Here is a 16,572-nt window from a genome sequence, read left to right as displayed (position 1 = left end):
GGGGAGCCCCTGGACGCGCGTGCAGGGGGCGCACGCTCCCGAAGACGCGTGACCGCGCGTCTATGACGCGCGGCACGCCGAGGGGCGGCCACTAGCAAGCCGGGAAATCTCCCGGCTTGCGGTACCGGCCACACTCGAATAAAGTGTGTCGGTACTATATATATATATATATATATATATATATATATATATATATATGTAACCCATATTCCATATCGCAGATAGGGTGCATGTGAGGGGAGCTATATGTATTACCCAGTGTGGTGCTTTACCTGTGAGGCTCACAGGAGGCCTGAGCCTCCGCCAATGAGAGCCTGGGGTGTATCCTCCTGAACAATACTATATGGTGCAGCGCCTCCACCTGTGATGGCTCCAAGCAGAGCGGGAGTTGTTCCTCACAGGACAATAATATAATATCACGCACACAGCATATAAAAGAACAGTGACTTTTCTAACAGTAACATAACTATGCATGTCATACATTAAGTGTCTCTCTTCTAGGAGACACAGTAACTCACGTGTCTCGCAGGATGCAACCCCTCACCGTGTACCCACACCATGTCCAACTCCCCACACCACAACCCCACCCCCAAAGTAAGGTATGTGTGTGTGTGACTGCACAGCCACTATGTACTGATTTATAGTTGGTGCACTTATGGATGTTACCTGCCGAGCGCTCCAGCGCTAGGACCTGCAAACAGACTTCGCAAAGGATCCGACGGTGAAGATACGTCAGGGTTACCTTCCAGGGCGATCCCACCCGGTTGGTTGCTGCTGTGCTTGAAGAGGTCTGATCCTAAACCTCTGTAATGGTGCTGCGACAGTCTCTGCTTCCTTCACTTCTCTCTCTCTCTAAAGTGACAGGTTCCTGTACTAGGGCCTGTCCCTGTGACCACCCACCCTCACTAGTGGGAAGTCAGGGCCTCAACTCTAGCCTGGGGATTTCTGGCCTAGGGCAGAATCTCGCAGCTCTCTGCCCACCTTCTTTCCCCCTTTGTCCCCTAAGTCTCACTCACTCACGTGCTTCCCAGTCTGCTTCCTGACTGCACAAAACAATGTATCAAATTCCCTGCTGCAGAGAATCTGCAAGTCTCAGTGGCTGGTTGGTTGCAGGTGACAGGGAATTCACCAGAGGCTGCTGGGGGATGTAGTCCACTCAGAACCTCTTTCCTATGGGGACTGTGTGCGCGGTCTCTACTGCACCTGTGCAAAGCTGTAGTGGCCACCGCTACACATAACTGCACCTGCGCAACCTACCAGATCTCCTGTACACTTGTAATGGCCACCACTACCCTTGCCAACCTCTGCGTATTGCGCGAACCTCGCACCAAACACAACATGGCCGCTGTGGCTATCTGCGCATGCTCGAGCATCAGGGCCCCCGACGGCGCCGGCACAGATAGCGGCGCCAACTGGGAAAAGTCGCCATCCCCTTCCCCCACTGCCACAGGGGTAAGGCAAGGGGCAAAGGAACATCAGGGAAGCCGGGAGTGGCCCCCTTACATATATATATATATATATATATATATATATATATATATATATATATATATATATATATATATATATATATATTGTGGTTGACAAATCACCCAAAAATCTACTCGCTGAACAAAAAAATCTACTCATCACCTAGCCCCGCCCCAGGCCCGCTTTAAAAAAAATTGAATAAATTCCTAGTAAGAACAACATTCGTTTTTGACATGTTTATTTATTGTATTACATTATACTACAATTAGTCCTTGTTAAGAGTGTGTGTGTGACACAGAGAGAGTGTGCGTGTGTGTGTGACACAGAGAGTGTGTGAGACACAGAGAGTGTGTGAGACACAGAGAGTGTGTGAGATAGGGTGAGGCAGAGGGTGACAGGGTGAGGCAGAGGGTGACAGGGTGAGGCAGAGGGTGACAGGGTGAGACAGAGAATGACAGGGTGATACCGAGAGATACAGAGGTTGACAGGGAGAAAATGGGTGACATGGTGTGACACAGGGTGACAGGGTGAGACAGAGGGTGACAGGGTGAGACAGAGGGTGACAGGGGGAAACAGAGGGTGACAGAAAGTGAGACAGAGGGTGACAGAAAGTGAGACAGAGGGCGACAGAAAGTGAGACAGAGGGAAACAGGGTGGGTGACACACACACACACACACACACACACACACACACACACACACACACACACACACACACACACACACACACACTCTCCCTCTTACACACACACTCTCTCTCTCCCTCTCACACACACACACACACACAGACAGACATCAAACCCCTCCCCTCTGCGAGAGCGAGGGTCCGCCCTCACAAATTCCTCTATGCCTCTTATCAGCGGTGCAGACAGGAGATGAAATACAGCAGTGACCGCACGACCCTTCTTTTGGCGATGTTACATATATATACTGATAATAGTAAAAAGCAGAACAAATAATATAAAAAGGCAATTGCTTGCTTGGGAAGTAGCTTCTGCTGGGCCCAATTTGAGGAATCCCTTGTCAGTAGGGCCGCCAGCAGAAATCTTGGGGCCCAGGACAAATGCAAGGATCAGGCCCCCCTCCCTACCCCATAGCACACCTACCATGACATTTTTTTTAGGGCACAACTTTTACTCAAATGGTAGTGTTGCAAGGCCTATTTCACACCTCGCAAACCCCCCCATTTTACACTTTTTTATATTTTTATATATATATAAAAAGAGAGAGAGAGAGAGAGAGAGAGACAATCAAGTGGTTTCTTCTTCTCTTAGCCAAAGACGTACTACTCTATGTTCCTTTTCTCATTCTCCTATTTTTGTACCTTGGTATAATTGTATATACATACTTCACAGCATATGTTCCACCAAAGTAACTACGTCAGCGATGACAGCGACCAACAGTGGCACTACTGTGTTTAGGGTTCTACAGTGCACAGCCACCCTACACTACCCATCTGGTATTTCCACAGCCCAGATAGTTGAACAAACTGGCTGCGGTCCATATTATCTCTGACTCCAGCAATGCTTGGACAGTTTCCCCTATCTCTTTCTGCTCAATTTATTGGATACATAGCTTTGGATATATTTCAGCATTCTATGACACTCAGGATAGCGCTCATGATGTCATCAACAACCAGGGGACTCCCAATAGTTGCTATTATGTGATCAATTTTTACTGCACGCAGTCCTGAGTATACTATCAGCTTTGCCACAGTTGAGAGTCTGGCACATTTCTCTGCTGTACAAATGTGTCAGAGAACACATCCAGGCATTCAGTATACATCCCAGTTAGGCAGCGCTTATAGTAAGTGCGACGCGACGGGAGTAACGCTGGCGACTCAAAATTTGGAGCTGGGGAAATCAGATTTTTCAGAGGCTGTCGCCACATGTGACAGCCTCTGAACCAATCAATGCCCATGTCGCCAGCGACATCCCCGAAAGTTAAATTATAACTTTCGCAGGTGACGTCACCCGTCACTTCGCCAGTCGCGTTGCTGGCACTATAAGCATGACCTAGGGGAGGGCACAGTTCCAGTCCTCGAGAGCCGCAAACAGGCCAGGTTTTCAGGATACCCTAACCCTAACTTCTTTCACTGCAGCCATTGTAATCAGACACTGCTAATGGAGGGTATGATACATTCTCTACCACTGAAAGAATATACATCTCAGTGGTAGACGGCTGATAAGAAGCTGTTTCAGTCTGGTTCTGCCAATTCGATCGGTTTAAAAAATCCTCCATTTTCAGGTCTATGTATGTTGATCTGATTTCTTAGGCTTTCAAGACGTTATAGCAGTCCTGTTTTTAGTGCTCATTCTCTCCCCCTTTATCTCTCAACTTTTCTCTCTCCCTTTATCACTCACTCCCCCTTTATCTCCTTCTATATGACCCTTGCCTCACTTCCCCTGACTCAAACTAATCAATCTTTAATCACCTCTCTCTACCTCTTCTCCCTCTCCCACTCCCTTCTCGCTCCCTTCTCTCTCACTCTCCCTTCTCTCCATTTTTTCACTCGGACTCCCACTGGTATTAGTATCTCAGATTTATTTTGATTTTTGGTGTGCAACATTTTTCCACATTACATAGCACTTGTGAGCAAGACATCCAGTCCAGCCACGGCTGATGGGACACTGTTCTTTCACTGATCGCTATATCTGAGCTATTGGGAAACAATTTTAAACACTATTACATTCTCTGCTCTTTCTCTCAGCTGCTATCTCGGTCATTGTGCCCAGCATATGGCGTCATCAGGCATATTAATGCTTCCAACATCCCAGGAGAAAATGGTTATATTGTTTTGAACAAGGGGCCTATTTCTGATGACTTATTCCTGCATTAGTAATATGTGTCATATATCTTGGCTCAATCAGAGGCTTGGTTGAAAACTGAGCCCCTGATGGAACCACATGTGCTTAAGGTGGGATATCCTGAAAACCTGACCTGTTGGACAGGCTTGAGTACTGGAGTTGAGAACCCCTGTTCAAACATTTATCTTCCTACCAGTACATAGGTAATTTCAAGAAATTAAACAAAAAAAGGTAGAAAAACTTTAAACAGCAAAATAACCATACAGTAACTTGTAAACCTTGAGAAATGCATCTTAATAGGGTCATGTCACACTGAAAATATAGTATTCCCAGGTTTAACCCTTGCATTCATCAGCCAGATATGTTGAGTCTTTAAGTTGCATTCATTGTTTTGAAATAGACTTGGTATTTTATGTCTCTTTTTTCCTGTACACCGTAAAGGATTTTGCGGCCTAGTCTAGAAACTCTGAAGTGAGACAAATCACTTCGAAAGAGCACTCTAGATGCGAATTGGCATGGTTTGCTATGCTGCAAGCCCTTCTCGCATGTCCAATCTGTATCTAAAAAGGCTTTGTACGAAGCTGTTTCAGTCTGGTTCTGCCAATTCGATCGGTTTTAAAAAATCCTTCATTTTCAGTGTATGTTGATCTGATTTCTTAGGCTTTAAAAACATTAAAGCAGTCCTGTTTTAAGAGCTCATTCTCTCCCCCTTTCTCTCTCCCTTTATCACTCACTCCCCCTTTATCTCTCTCGATATGACCCTTGCCTTACTTCCCCGACTAAAACTGCCCCCTCTTTAAACACCACTCTTTACCTCTGCTCTCTCTCCCTCTCCCTTCTCTCTCCCTCTCCCTTCTCTCTCATTTTCCCTTCTATCTCACATTCCCTTCTCTCTCACTTTCCCTTCTCTCCATTTTTTCACCCTGACTCCCACTCTATTTCTTTCACTCAACCCGTCTCTTGCTCTCACACATACTCCCAAAGAGTAACCCTAGAAAATACAAAAGATATCTAGAAATCTAATTGCAAGGTAATAAGTCACATTAAGTGAAATGCACAATGGAATAGTCCCCCCCTTTTTTAAAAAAAACGGTAGATTCCTTACATTTTAGCTATTTGCACTTCTATATTTGTAACACTGGTAATTGCTATAATAACACTGTTACTTTTTTTTAGTTTGTACATGCACACACACACAATTAAATGACCTACTGTATCTCAGTACCTCAGATAGACACAGACACACACACACGCCTATGCAGTAAGCGTTCATAAGCCACTTATCAAGCACTTAATGCCTACTGCTATTCAGTAAGCAGTGATAGTGGCTGATAAGGCGGGAAGGTTGGAAGAGATCACGTGCCACTACATGGGTATTCTGAAGTATACACAGCGTGAAGTGTTCGAATAAAGGCCGCTGCTGCTGCAGCTGTACATTCATATGTGCAATAATGAAAGAAAAATCAATGGCGTCTATCCTCATACAATGAGTTTTGGATTCAAATAAGGCATTTCATAGCACAAGGAGAAAAACATATTAGTTAGTAATTTTGCATTTAAAATGGGAAATGCTCAATAATATAATAATATAATTTATAATAATATAATATAGGTCCCTGCCCCATGGAGCTTACAATCTATGTTTTTGGTGCCTGAGGCACAGGGAGATAAAGTGACTTGCCCAAGGTCACAAGGATCTGACACCAGGAATTGAACCAGGCCCCAGGCTTCAAACTCTCAGTGCCACTCAGTGTCTTTTACTCACTGAGCCACTCCCTCTCCACAAGAGTGCAAGAGTGCAAGAGTGCAAGAGTGCAAGAGTGCAAGAAAGCAAGAAAGCAAGAAAGAAAGAAAGCAACTGTCTATACTTCCTAATGTGTGGATTCAGAACCACAAACATGAAAAAATATATAATTAAGCAATAATTAAGAGCGGAGAGAAAAATACTAAAATAATTCAGTCAATTCATAGTGAATTAAAAGAAATTAGAGAATTAGTACATGTAAAATATTTTTATTTGTTAAGAATAGATTGATTTAAGATGACACACACACATACACACACACACACACACACACACACACAATTAAATGACATATCCCTGGACCTCAGACACACACACTGACATTACAATAAGCAGAATAGATACATTTAGTTTTTGTTACAATTTGTCTCACTCCCAGTTGTAAGACATCAATCATTGTAAACTCTTGAACTCCAGGATGAGTTTGCAGCAAAGCTTCATGGGCACTGTAGTTTTTTTGTCTCTGCTACAAATTCTCTAATTGGTCACTGATCATGTGATGTCAGATGGGCCTGGGCTTCAATTCAAAGTGTTTAACCGAGTGGTGTGTGTCTCAAATACAGTAAGTTGCTTTATTTTTTTATCTCTGGGAATCTTCTGTGATTAAAGAGGGTCTGTTACTGAAAAAGCACAAAGCTGCTGATTACTTTCTGTTTAATAGAGAAATATTCATAAGGTATCAGTGTTTATTTGAGATGTGTCTGTACCTGAAAGGCTCAACCACCCCTGTTTGTGGGGCTCTTGTGTATGAAATAGCCCAGAGCAACTACCCCTAGAGATAATATACACACATACACACCCACATACTGTAATGTGTGTGTGTGTGTGTGTGTTTGTGTGTGTGTGTGTGTGTGTATATATATCCACTTTTTATTGTCTCTATAAGAGTTCTGATAAAGATTGTAAATACTGTAAATGTTTATCAGTTGATCAAAAAAGATTTGATCAGAAGAGTTGCCCTGTAAATTATCTATTCAGAGCAGCAATACCAGTATATATGTTAGACAGTGATTGTGGTTTGAATGGTGAATTTTGCAAGTATCTATCTGCGAGTTAATAACATACAAAACATTTACAGACCTGCTGTTATTACTCTGTGAGTTATGATATGATCTCAAACTGATTTTTGCCAACATTTGTTTGCTAGCTAGCCACATACAAATCAATTACAGACCTGCTGTTATTACTCAGAGTCATGATATGATGATATATGGCAAGAGATCCAAATAATCCTCATCCTATTTACATATCAGCCACAAAAAGGGATTTTTAATAATGTATATGTGTTTTTAATTATCTATGTAGAATTAATAAAATGTTATTATTTTCTGATATCCGCAGTGATTCTGGCCAACCTGACAGATCTGCAGTAATATACTGCAAGACCAATTTGTTTGCTAGCTAGCCACATGCAAATCAATTACAGACCTGCTGTTATTACTCTGAGAGTCATGATATGATGATATATGGCAATAGATTCAAATAATCCTCATCCTATTTACATATCAGCCACAAAAAGGGATTTTTAATAATGTATATGTGTTTTTAATTATCTATGTAGAATTAATAAAATTTTATTATTTTCTGATATCCGCAGTGATTCTGGCCAACCTGACAGATCTGCAGTAATATACTGCAAGACCAATTTGTTTGCTAGCTAGCCACATACAAATCAATTACAGACCTGCTGTTATTACTCTGAGAGTCATGATATGATGATATATGGCAATAGATCCAAATAATCCTCATCCTATTTACATATCAGCCACAAAAAGGGATTTTTAATCATGTATATGTGTTTTTAATTATCTATGTAGAATTAATAAAATTTTATTATTTTCTGATATCCGCAGTGATTCTGGCCAACCTGACAGATCTGCAGTAATATACTGCAAGACCAATTGTTGTCTACCTTTACCATACGAATGACAATAGAGTGCTGTATATAAGGGGAACTCTTCTGATCAAATCTTTTTTGATCAACTCTGATAAACATTATATCTATACCCCTTGAGCACCTGTCGTTTGATCCTATATACCTATTCATAACGGTGATTGCGGTCACATTCACGTACTTTAAATACTGTACATGTTAATTTTTCTTTGGTTTGAAATATGGTATTCATTGGTTTATCATCAACCAGCCCTGTTTGTGGGTGGCTCTTTGCATAGTTCTGTGTATTCTCTGTGTTTTTTCTGTTAAGTTTGCTGAGTAACCTTGTGATATAAAGAGATGGCAGCCTTAGTTTGTTATGCCTCTTTTTTCCCCTGTAAACCTCAATGGCTTTTGCGGCCTATCCTAGCCACTCTGAAGTGAGACAAACCGCTTCTAAAGAGTACTCTAGATGCAAATGTAAATAAAAAGTATAATAGAATTTGAACACATGGCTGCTCAACTCAAGTCCTTAAGCCACGAAACATGTCTGAATTTCAGGATTTTCCAGCTTCAGCACAAGTGGCTCAAACAGAGGCTTGTTTGAAGACAGAGACCCTGATTGAGCCACCTGTGCTGAAGCAGGGACTGATTAAAGCATCTGTGTTGAAGCTTGGATATCCTGAACACCTGACCTCCCTTCTCTCTCTCCCTTTCCCTTCTCTCTCTTTCCATTCTCAACCTCTCCCTCTCCCTTCTCTCTCTCTCTCCCTCTCCCTTATAACTCCCTCGTCATTCCCTCTCCCTCTCCCTTCTCTCTCTCAACCATTCCTTTCTCTCTCACCCTCTTCCTTCTCTCTGTCTCTCCCTCTCTCTTCTCTCTCTCGCCCTTCTCTCTCCTCTCTCCCTCTCCCTTCTCTCTCCCTCTCCCTTCTCTCTCCCTTTTCCTTGTCACTCCCTCATCACTCTCTCTCTCTCCCTTCTCTCTCTCTCTCTCTCTCTCTCTCTCTCTCTCTCTCTCTCTCTCTCTCTCTCTCTCTCTCTCTCTCTCTCTCTCTCTCTCTCTCTCTCCTCTCTCTCTCTCTCTCTCTCTCTCTCTCTCTCTCTCTCCCTCTCTCTCCCTCCCTCCCTCCCTCCCTCCCTCCCTCCCTTCTCCATCTTCCTTCTTCTCCATCTACCTTCTCTCTCTCCGTATCCCTTCTCTCTCTCCCTATCCCTTCTCTCTCTCCCTCTTCCTTCTCTCTCCCTATCCCTTGTCGCTCCCTCTCCCTTGTTTCTACCTCTCCCTTGTCTCTCCATTCTCTCTCCCTCTTCCTTCTCTCTCCCTCTTCCTTCTCTCTCCCTCTTCCTTCTCTCTCCCTCTTCCTTCTCTCTCCCTCTTCCTTCTCTCTCCCTCTTCCTTCTCTCTCCATCTTCCTTCTCTCTCCCTCTTCCTTCTCTCTCCCTCTTCCTTCTCTCTCCCTTTTCCTATCCCCTCCCTTTTCCTTCTCTCTCCCTCTCCCTTCTCTCTCCCTCCTCTCTTCCTTGTCACCCCCTTCTCTCTCCCTATCCCTTCTCTCTCCCTTTCCTTGTCTCTCCTCTCCCTTGTCTCTCCATTCTCTCTCCCTTTCCTTCTCTCTCCCTTTTCCTTCTCTCTCCCTTTCCCTTCTCTCTCCCTTTTCTTTCTCTCTCCCTTTTCTTTCTCTCTCCCTTCTCTCTCCCTTCTCTCTCCCTTTTCTCACTCCCTTCTCTATCCCTCTGCCTTCTCTCTCCCTTCTCTCTCTCCCTATCCCTTCTCTCTCCCTCTTCCTTCTCTCTCCCTCTTCCTTCTCTCTCCCTCTTCCTTCTCTCTCCCTTTCCAATCTCTCTCCCTTTTCCTTGTCTCTCCATTCTCTCCCTTTTCCTTTCCCCTGCCCTCTCCTTCGCTCTCCCTCTCCCTTCTCTCTCTCTCTCTCCACTCCCTTCTCTCTCTCTCTCCACTCCTTCTCTCTCTCTCTCCCCCTCCTTCTCTCCTCCCCTCTCCCTTATAACTCCCTCATAATTCCCTCTACCTCTCTCTCTCCCTCTCCCTTCTCTCTCTCTCCCTTTCCCTTCTCTCTCACCCTCTTCCTTCTGTCTGTCTCTCCCTCTCCCTTCTCTCTCTCTCCCTTCTCTCTCTCCTCTCTCCCTCTCCCTTCTCTCTCCCTCTCCCTTCTCTCTCCCTTTTCCTTGTCACTCCCTCATCACTCTCTTTCTCTCCCTTCTCTCTCTCTCTCCCTTCTCTCTCTCCCTCTTCCTTCTCTCTCCCTATCCCTTGTCGCTCACTCTCCCTTGTTTCTACCTCTCCCTTGTCTCTCCATTCTCTCTCCCTCTTCCTTCCTCTCTCCCTCTTCCTTCTCTCTCCCTCTTCCTTCTCTCTCCCTCTTCCTTCTCTCTCCCTCTTCCTTCTCTCTCCCTCTTCCTTCTCTCTCCATCTTCCTTCTCTCTCCCTCTTCCTTTTCCTTCTCTCTCCTTCTCTCTCCCTTCTCTCTCCCTCCTCTCTCCCGTGTCACTCCATTCTCTCTCCCTCTCCCTTCTCTCTCCCTATCCCTTCTCTCTCCCTTTCCTTGTCGCTCCCTCTCCCTTGTTTCTACCTCTCCCTTGTCTCTCCATTCTCTCTTCCTTTTCCTTCTCTCTCTCTCCTATTCCTTCTATCTCCCTTTCCTTCTCTCTCCCTTTTCCTTCTCTCTCCCTTTCCCTTCTCTCTCCCTTTTCTTTCTCTCTCCCTTCTCCATATCCACATTTATTGACTATAAGAGTTCTGATAAAGATTGTAAGTACTGTAACTTGTAATGTTTATGCGGTTAGAAATATGGTATTCATTGGTTTATCATCAACAGCCCTGTTTGTGGGTGGCTCTTGTGTATGAAATAGTCCATAGCACCTACCCCTAGAGATAATGTACACATACACACCCACATACTGTAATGTGTGTGTGTGTGTGTGTGTGTGTGTGTATATCCACATTTATTGTCTACAAGGGTACTGATAAAGATTGTAAGTACTGTAACTTGTAATGTTTATGCAGTTTGAAATATGGTATTAATTGGTTTATCATCAACCAGCCCTGTTTGTGGGGCTCTTTTGTGTGAAATAGCCCAGAGCACCTACCCCTAGAGATAATGTACACATATACACCCACATACTGTAATGTGTGTGTTTATATCCACATTTATTGTCTATAAGAGTTCTGATAAAGATTGTAAGTACTGTAACTTGTAATGTTTATGTGGTTTTAAATATGGTATTCATTGGTTTATCATCAACCAGCCCTGTTTGTGGGGCTCTTGTGTATGAAATTCCCCAGAGCACCTACCCCCTTTATTGTCTCCATAAGAGTTCTGTTAAAGATTGTAAATACTGTGAATGTTAATGTTTCTGTGGTTTGAAATTTGGTATTCATTGGTTTATCATCAACCAGTTCTGTTTGTGGGTGGCTCTTTGCATTGTTCTGTGTATTCTCTGTGTTTTTCTGTTATGTTTGCTGAGTAACCTTGTGATATAAAGAGATGGCAGCCTTGGTTTGTTATGCCTCTTTTTTCCTGTACACAGCAAAAGATTTTGCGGCCTATTCTAATCACTCTTAAGTGAGACAAACCGCTTCTAAAGAGCACTCTAGATGCAAATGTAAATAATAGGTATCATAGAATTTGAACACATGGCTGCTCAACTCAAGTCCTTAATCCCCCAAACTGGTCTGAATTTCAGGATTTTACAGCTTCAGCACAATTTTACAGCTTCAGCACAAGTGGCTCAAACAGAGGCTTGTTTGAAGACAGAGACCCTGATTGAGCCACCTGTGCTGAAGCAGGGACTGATTAAAGCATCTGTGTTGAAGCTTGGATATCCTGAACACCTGACCTCCCTTCTCTCTCTCCCTTTCCCTTCTCTCTCTCTCCCTTCTCAACCTCTCCCTCTCCCTTCTCTCTCTCTCCCTCTCCATCTCTCTCTCTCCCCCTCCCTTCCTCTCTCCCCTCTCCCTTATAACTCCCTCGTCATTCCCTCTCCCTTCTCTCTCTCTCCCTTTCCCTTCTCTCTCACCCTCTTCCTTCTCTCTCCCTCTCCCTCTCCCCTTCTCTCTCTCTCCCTTCTCTCTCTCCTCTCTCCCTCTCCCTTCTCTCTCCCTCTCCCTTCTCTCTCCCTTTTCCTTGTCACTCCCTCATCACTCTCTCTCTCCCTTCTCTCTCTCTCTCTCTCTCTCTCTCTCTCTCCCTTCTCTCTCTCTCCCTTCTCCATCTTCCTTCTTTCTCATCTCCCTTCTCTCTACATCTACCTCTCTCTCTCCGTATCCCTTCTCTCTCTCCCTATCCCTTCTCTCTCTCCCTATCCCTTCTCTCTCTCCCTATCCCTTTTCTCTCTCCCTCTCTTCCTTCTCTCTCCCTATCCCTTGTCGCTCCTCCCTCTCCCTTGTTTCTAACCTCTCCCTTGTCTCTCCATTCTCTCTCCCCTCTTCCTTCCCTCTCCCTCTTCCTTCTCCTCCCCATCTTCCTTCTCTCTCCATCTTCCTTCTCTCCTCCATCTTCCTTCTCTCTCCATCTTCCTTCTCTCTCCCTCTTCCTTCTCTCTCCCTCTTCCTTCTCTCTCCCTTTCCAATCTCTCTCCCTTTTCCTTGTCTCTCCATTCTCTCCCTTTTCCTTTCCCCTCCCCTTTCCTTTGCTTTCCCTCTCCCTTCTCTCTCTCTCCACTCCCTTCTCTCTCTCTCTCTCTCTCTCTCTCTCTCCCTTATAACTCCCTCATCATTCCCTCTACTCTCTCTCTCTCTCCCTCTCCCTTCTCTCTCTCTCCCTTTCCCTTCTCTCTCACCCTCTTCCTTCTCTCTGTCTATCCCTCTCCCTTCTCTCTCTCTCCCTTCTCTCCCTTCTCTCTCCCTCTCCCTTCTCTCTCCCTCTCCCTTCTCTCTCCCTCTTCCTTCTCTCTCCCTATCCCTCTTGTCACTCCCTCTCCCTTGTTTCTACCTCTCCTTCTCTCTCCCTCTCCCTCCTCTCTCCCTTTTCCTTGTCACTCCCTCATCACTCTCTCTCTCCCTTCTCTCTCTCTCTCTCTCTCTCCCTTTCTTCTCTCTCCTCCCTTCTCCATCTTCCTTCTTTCTCCATCTCCCTTCTCTCTACATCCTACCTTCTCTCTCTCCGTATCCCTTCTCTCTCTCCCTATCCCTTCTCTCTCTCCGTATCCCTTCTCTCTCTCCCTATCCCTTTCTCTCTCCCTCTTCCTTCTCTCTCCCTATCCCTTGTCGCTCCCTCTGCCTTGTTTCTACCTCTCCCTTGTCTCTCCATTCTCTCTCCCTCTTCCTTCCCTCTCCCTCTTCCTTCCCTCTCCCTCTTCCTTCTCTCTCCATCTTCCTTCTCTCTCCTCTTCCTTCTCTCTCCCTCTTCCTTCTCTCTCCCTCTTCCTTCTCTCTCCCTCTTCCTTCTCTCTCCTCTTCCTTCTCTCTCCCTTTCCATTCTCTCTCCCTTTTCCTTTCCGCTCCCCTTTCCTTCTCTCTCCCTCTCCCTCCTCTCTGCCTTGTCACCCCCTCCTCTCTCCCTCTCCCTTCTCTCTCCCTATCCCTTCTCTCTCCCTTTCCTTGTCTCTCCCCTCCTCCCTGTCTCTCCATTCTCTCTCCCTTTTCCTTCTCTCTCCCTTTTCCTTCTCTCTCCCTTTTCCTTCTCTCTCCCTTTCCTTCTCTCTCCTTTTCCTTCTCTCTCCGGCTCTTTCTTTCTTCTCTCTCCCTTTTCTCACTCCCTTCTCTATCCCCTCTGCCTTTCTCTCCCTTCTCTCTCCCTATCCCTTCTCTCTCCCTCTTCCTTCTCTCTCCCTCTTCCGTCTCTCTCCCTTTCCATGCTCTCTCCCTTTTCCTTATCTCTCCATTCTCTCCCTTTCTCCTTCCTTTCCCCTCCCCTTTCCTTTGCTCTCTCTCCACTCCCTTCTCTCTCTCATCCACTCCCTTCTCTATCTCCCCCTCCCTTCTCTCTCCCTCTCCCTTATAACTCCCATCGTCATTACCCTCTCCCTTCTCTCTCTCAACCATTCCTTTCTCTCTCACCCTCTTCCTTCTCTCTGTCTCTCCCTCTCTCTTCTCTCTCTCTCCCCTTCTCTCTCTCCCTCTCCCTTCTCTCTCCCTCTCCCTTCTCTCTCCCTTTTCCTTGTCACTCCCTCATCACTCTCTCTCCTTCTCTCTCTCTCTCTCTCTCTCTCTCTCTCTCTCTCTCTCTCCCTTCTCCATCTTCCTTCTTCTCCATCTCCCTTCTCTCTCTCCCTATCCTTCTCTCTCTCCCTCTTCCTTCTTTCTCTCCCTCTTCCTTCTCTCTCTCCCTCTTCCTTCTCTCTCCTATCCCTTGTCGCTCCCTCTCCCTTGTTTCTACCTCTCCCTTGTCTCTCCATTCTCTCTCCCTCTTCCTTCTCTCTCCCTCTTCCTTCCCTCTCCCTCTTCCTCTTCTCTCCCCATCTTCCTTCTCTCTCCATCTTCCTTCTCTCTCCATCTTCCTTCTCTCTCCATCTTCCTTCTCTCTCCATCTTCCTTCTCTCTCCATCTTCCTTCCCTCTCCTCTTCCTTCTCTCCCCATCTTCCTTCTCTCTCCATCTTCCTTCTCTCTCCCCCTCCCTTCTCTCTCCCTCTCCCTTATAACTCCCTCGTCATTCCCTCTCCCTTCTCTCTCTCCCTTTCCCTTCTCTCTCACCACCCTCCTTCCTTCTCTCTCCCTCTCCCTCTCCCTTCTCTCTCTCCTTCCTCTTCCTTCTCTCTCTCTCTCCCTCTCCCTTCTCTCTCCCTCTCCCTTCTCAATCCCTTTTCCTGTCACTCCCTCATCACTCTCTCTCTCTCCCTTCTCTCTCTCTCCCTCTCCTTCTCCATCTTCCTTCTTTCTCCATCTCCCTTCTCTCTACATCTACCTTCTCTCTCTCCTCCCTCCGTATCCCTTCTCTCTCTCCCTATCCCTTCTCTCTCTCCCTATCCTTCTCTCTCTCCCTATCCTCTCTCTCTTCCTCTCCTCTTCCTTCTCTCTCCCTATCCCTTGTCGCTCCCTCTCCCTTGTTTCTACCTCTCCCTTGTCTCTCCATTCTCTCTCCCTCTTCCTTCCGCTCCCTCTTCCTTCTCTCTCCATCTTCCTTCTCTCTCCATCTTCCTTCTCTCCTCCATCTTCCTTCTCTCTCCATCTTCCTTCTCTCTCCATCTTCCTTCTCTCTCCCTTTCCATTCTCTCTCCCTTTTCCTTTCCCCTCCCTTTTCCTTCTCTCTCCCTCTCCCTTCTCTCTCCCTCCTCTCTCCTTGTCACCCCCTTCTATCTCCCTCTCCCTTCTCTCTCCTATACCTTCTCTCTCCCTCTCTTCTCTCTCCTCTTACTTTCTCTCTCCTTTCCATGCTCTCTCCCTTTTCCTTATCTCTCCATTCTCTTCCCTTTCCTTTCCCCTCCCCTTTCCTTCGGCTCTCTTCCTCTCCTTCTCTCTCTCTCTCTCCACTCCCTTCTCTCTCTCTCTCCTCCCCTCCCTTCTCTCTCCCTCTCCCTTATAACTCCCTCGTCATTCCCTCTACCTCTCTCTCTCCCTCTCCTTCTCTCTCTCCTCCCTTTCCTTCTCTCTCCCTTTCCCTCTCTCTCACCTCTCCTTCTCTCTGTCTCTCCTCTCCCTTCTCTCTCTCTCCCTTCTCTCTCTCCTCTCTCCCTCTCCCTTCTCTCTCCCTCTTCATGCTATCTCCCTTTTCCTTATCTCTCCTTCTTCTCTCCCTTTTCCTTTCCCCTCCCCTTTCCTTCGCTCTCCCTCTCCCCTTCTCTCTCTCTCACTCCCTTCTCTCTCTCTCTCCCCCTCCCTTCTCTCTCCCTCTCCCTTATAACTCCCTCGTCATTCCCTCTACCTCTCTCTCTCCCTCTCCTTCTCTCTCTCCCTCTCTCTCACCCTCTTCCTTCTCTCTGTCTCTCCCTCTCCCTTCTCTCTCTCTCCCTTCTCTCTCTCCTCTCTCCCTTCTCTCTCCCCTTTCCTTGTCACTCCCTCATCACTCTCTCTCTCTCCCTCTCTCTCTCTCTCTCTCTCCCTTCTCTCTCTCTCTCTCTCCCTTCTCTCTCTCTCCCCCTCCCTTCTCTCTCCCTTATAACTCCCTCGTCATTCCCTCTACCTCTCTCTCCCTCTCCCTCTCTCTCTCTCTCCCTTCCCTTCTCTCTCACCCTCTTCCTTCCTCTGTCTCTCCCTCTTTCCTTCTCTCTCTCTCCCTTCTCTCTCTCCTCTCTCCCTCTCCCTTCTCTCTCCCTCTCCATGCTCTCTCCCCTTTTCCTTATCTCTCCATTCTCTCCCTTTTCCTTTCCCCTCCCCTTTCCTTCGCTCTCCCTCTCCCTTCTCTCTCTCTCCACTCCCTTCTCTCTCTCTCTCTCTCTCCCCCTCCCTTCTCTCTTCCTCTCTACCTCTCAGGCGTCTCCCTTCTCTCCTTCTCTCTCTCCCTTCTCTCCTCTCTCCTTTCCTTCTCTCTCACCCTCTTCCTTCTCTCTGTCTCTCCCTCTCCCCTTCCTCTCCTCTCTCTCCCTTCCTCTCTCCTCCCTCTCCCTCTCACTCTCTCACTCGTCACCTTCTCTCTCACCTTTTCCTTAGTCACTCACCTCATCACAACCTCTCCTCCTCACCAACCTCTCTCTCTCCCCTCTCTCTCTCTCACTCTCTCTC

The 16,572-nt window shown here is 46.3% G+C and overlaps 1 protein-coding gene across 3 annotated transcripts in view; it reads left to right on the top strand.

The window, feature by feature from the left end:
* The first annotated feature begins 6,539 nt into the window (after window positions 1-6,539).
* Window positions 6,540-16,572, top strand: part of LOC142475233 (uncharacterized) — a 38,145-nt gene continuing 28,112 nt past the window's right edge. For 2 of the 3 annotated variants that reach the window (XM_075581202.1, XM_075581198.1), the window contains exon 1: window positions 6,540-6,643. The gene's annotated coding sequence lies outside the window, so the exon portion shown is untranslated. The remainder of the gene's footprint in view (window positions 6,644-16,572) is intronic. The other variant, XM_075581201.1, reaches the window with a different exon arrangement.

Source organism: Ascaphus truei, unplaced genomic scaffold, assembly GCF_040206685.1.
Source record: "Ascaphus truei isolate aAscTru1 unplaced genomic scaffold, aAscTru1.hap1 HAP1_SCAFFOLD_1119, whole genome shotgun sequence".
Lineage (NCBI taxonomy): Eukaryota > Metazoa > Chordata > Amphibia > Anura > Ascaphidae > Ascaphus > Ascaphus truei.
The sequence above is the reverse complement of the archived record's forward strand: the minus strand, read 5'-3'. Positions and strand labels throughout refer to the sequence as shown.